Below are 4,154 nucleotides of genomic sequence, written 5' to 3' on the forward strand. Positions count from 1 at the left end.
AGTCTTCATTAAGTTAAAACAATAATAGTGTTTAGCATGTAGTGAGTACTCATACATGTCAGTGATTATAATTACTTTCATGTATTGTAACTCTGATAGCCCAAAAAAAGATGGAGAATATTACCAGTAATTTAGCACTTACTATGCTAAATAGCTTATAATTCAGAGCCAGTGGAACAAACTCGCTATCAGGAGCTGTGAAAGGGACGACTTACCACTAGGCGCATTTCCATCTGTTGCTGTTGATTAAACATGCCTTTGGAATTAAAGTTATCACACGCTAATTATAAAGCTGACGATGGCTAATTCATGTGCCTTGGAAATATACTCCCAGAGTAGCAGGTAAACAGTGTTGGTAATTATAGCTTCTCATTAATTCTGTAAAAAGAGACAATATTAGTTTGAATTACGTGGTTAGTAATCCCCTTTCCCAGAAAAAGTAGAAATTGTGTAGGGGTTGAAAAGCTTGCAACCTGCTACCAGATGTGAAATTTAAGTATAAAGGAAAGTCTTAGAATTTGAAGCAGGGAGGTTTTCCTTGGCAAGCCAAACCCATGCTGAGTGCGGTTGGATAACCTAAATGCTACTTGGATAGCAGAAAATCTCAGTTGGTTCCAGGTTCCAAACAAATGATTCCCTGGAGGAGCAGACAAATGAAGAAATCTTTTGCATCTCCACGTTCAATGTAGCCATCCTGAATATTCCTGGGCTAGCGCTACTAGCCAACACCAATTATGAAAACTCCAGGATTTCACAGGATGTTCAGGCCAGCTGTTTAGTGTGTCTCGTTGTCTGAGTGATTAATGTACTAGTTGAGACTGGAAGAGACAAGAACAAGAAGGTCATGGAAAATTCTTCCCTACCTTATTTGTTGTTAAATGCGCTTCTCACAGTTATTTTACCTCTGGGAACCTTTCTGACTTCTTTGACCAACAGGCCACTAGTAATATATATTACATGTATTCTCCCACGTTTACACCAGCAAATGTTATAATCTTCAAAGCTTGCAGATGCTTTTTAAGTTTCCCTTTTAGAAATGATTTGTTATTGAAGAAAAGAAATATCCCTTGATTCTCTAGAGGACATTTATTTACCCTGAACATAAACGCATGAATTAATAAACTCAACAGCAAGACCTATATGTTTAAAAATGAATTAAAATAAACCTACTCATTGCTTCTGTTATTTTTACAAATAATTTACGGCAAAATTATGCCTGTATTAAATATAGCCATTAGTGCACCTGTTTTTTTAAGTCAATGCATTATTGATTAAAAGAAGATTAAGAGCTAGCATTTATTGAGTACTTACTACCATCCAGTCTCTTAAATTATTTGATTTAATACTCATGGTTAAGGTGTGTATTTTAATTTCTATCTTAAAGGAGAGGAAAGGGAGGCTCTTAGAAGCTAAGTTTCTCAAGTTTGAAAAACAAGGTTGACTCCAAAATAAGAAAAATTTTCTGTATATCTTGTTACTTCTGGTCTCTATCATTTAAATATGTCAACAAACAAACAATAAAATACAAAGAGGTAGAACTGTGAGGTTTGGTGTGATCTAAGCAGTGGATTCCAAACTTGGTTGATTAACAAACTTAGAATTTAAAAAAAAATCCTTTTGGTTGATTATGTAGGTAGCAAATTGTTTATTGGGGAATGCTAAATATGTTTTTGAAACTAATATTTTTCTTGGTCTAGGCAACATAGAATGTTAGAATTAAAAACACTAAGATCATTTGAAAGCAGTATGCTGAAATTAAAGAATTATTCAAATAAGAAATCAATCTGAGCTTAATACTTTCTCCATAAAATTAGGAAAGTAATATCTGGATTTCCAATATAACCTAATATGTGCCCAGTCTGTTAAGATTTATATAAAACTTCAAACTTGGCCTTAGAAGAAATATTCCTTAAAATTAAGTTTCCACATACTTGTACTGGCTATGGCTTTGCCTCTCTTAAATTGCTTGTTCAAATCTTCCCTTGATTTGCATCCTGTTGTCTTTGCTTCTTCCGTAGCTTTAAAATTCAGTATTAATTTTCCTTTAAAATAATTTTGCCTTGCTTATTGCCACTGAAGTTTGATAAGCATTCCTGGGATCTCACCTTGATGGCAACTCAGCTTTTAGCACCCAACCTCAAGCAACTAAGGGTAAACATATGACCAGTCTGACCTGGCTTCTTTTTTTCTTTTTTTTCCCTTTTCTTTTCCACTGTGCAAACCACTTCAGTGCCTGTGGCCTACAGACAGAGGCTAGGCAATGGTTCGGGGCCAGTTTGCTCTGACATGGGACACTATGAGAGGCCCAGGGGGACGGGCTTGCCATAAATCCAAACCCATGCATTGACCTGGCTTCTTTAACCTCGTATCTCATTACAGTTCCCTAGAGGCGCCATTCTCATTAAGGATTTTACTTGTGATGCAAGGACCAAATGGATCAAATCAGATCCTGTAAAAGAACCTTGGAAAAATAACAAGTGAAATATGATGCTAAAGGTTAGCATTGTATTAATAGCATTTTGGTTGAATTCTTAGTAAAAATTAATATCTCCAGATTGTATTAGACTATATAGGATAAATTACCTGGTTTCTTCTACAAATAAATTGCTTGGAAGAAGGAGGATGAAAGCGGAATTTAAGGATTAAAAGATATTTTAAAAGACATTGAAAACATCAGGCAAAATTAATGAGAGGTATTAGATATAAAATAGATATTATTACCCTTAAATATTGGATGTATATGGAGCTTTATTTATATACAATTGATGTTCCTTTTAAAACTTATCATGATTGAAAACGCTAGAAGGAGTCTATCCACATCAGGTTTGGACTAATAAAATCATATGAAAGGGTAAGGGGAAAAAGGCTAATATTAATAATATTCAAGAATACTGTGATTTAGGTAGAATAATTGGACTGTATTATCCGATAACCTCCATTTTCAAAAAGCTTTTAATGATTGACTCTCTTGATTGTCTGCCTGGAAAGAAAACATACACACAATTAATTTTATCAATTCTCCAGTCCAGGATTCACATCTGCAGTATCTGTTAATTTGAATAGACAAACATATTTGGTCAATTAAATCAGACGTTTTCTAGGTAAGAGTCTTAGAATCATATAATGCAGGTATTGAATGACCCTTGGAGATCATAACTGAATTTTCTTAACTCAATTCATTTTTTTATCATTTATAATACACAATCTCTCAGACTGGTGTGTAGTATAAGTACACTCATGGGTTGGGTTAATTCATTACCAAAGCAGATCAGACCCAATGCCATCTCTGCACTGTGGCATAGTCTGAGAAATCTGTGTGATGTGGTGCTAATTTGGCAGGGTGATTTGCCTGCCATCGTGAGGTTTGACCTCACTTAGAAAGCAATGATTTTATTTCAGCATGTTCATTGATAAGCAGACATAATACCTTGATAAAAGCCTTTTTATTTCATAATATGACTTCTACTTTGGGAAATCACAGGATGCTGCAGATTAATGTGTGCAATTGGAAATACATGACATAATGAAATCAGGTGAGACGATGGTATCAGATGAGCTAAATATTGGTCAAAACTCCCTTTACTCTGTATTGAACAGGAAAAAAAACCAAAAACAAATCATAAGCCTTCCTTCAGAAAAAATTTCACTTTTTTTCACTATATCTTTGGAAGTGTTCTAAAGATACACAAGTACTAAATACTGTATTAGATATTTTCCAGTCACTCAAATTTCCCATTAATAGATACAAGGAGATCCAGGTGTCCAAAATCAAAATGGAGTAAAAAACCAAAAAGCAAAAACAACAACAAAAAATTCAATATTAGGCCAGAGATAAGGTCCGTTCACCACTAGCAGTGCTTAGGCAGCAAGACAGTAAATCAGTTTACCCACTGAAAAGGATAATAAAAAGATGTTTAAAAAGAAACGTCAGGAGAAAAAAAGGCATTTTTTACATAAGAATATAGAAAAGAAGAAGCTAAAAGGGTATGATATGCAAATCTTGGTTTTACCCTTTTCTTTTGATGCCATCACTTTCCTAAAAATATTTCAAAGTTTAATTGCAATATATTGCACCTTTTGTTAATCAGTTGCTTCAAGTACAAACCTAAGAGTGGAGTTAAGCTGAAAATCAACATGAGGGCTGTTCTTGGGTT

At 34.3% G+C, this 4,154-nt stretch overlaps 1 non-coding gene across 1 annotated transcript; it reads right to left on the reverse strand.

Moving 5' to 3' along the window:
• Positions 1–2,210: 2,210 nt before the first annotated feature.
• Positions 2,211–2,342, reverse strand: LOC114239114 (small nucleolar RNA SNORA42/SNORA80 family). Its single transcript, XR_003624303.2, has one exon. It is a non-coding gene; the product is annotated as a small nucleolar RNA SNORA42/SNORA80 family (small nucleolar RNA).
• Between the last annotated feature and the right edge of the window lie 1,812 nt (positions 2,343–4,154).

This window comes from Balaenoptera acutorostrata, chromosome 8 (assembly GCF_949987535.1).
Source record: "Balaenoptera acutorostrata chromosome 8, mBalAcu1.1, whole genome shotgun sequence".
Taxonomy (NCBI): Eukaryota; Metazoa; Chordata; class Mammalia; order Artiodactyla; family Balaenopteridae; genus Balaenoptera; species Balaenoptera acutorostrata.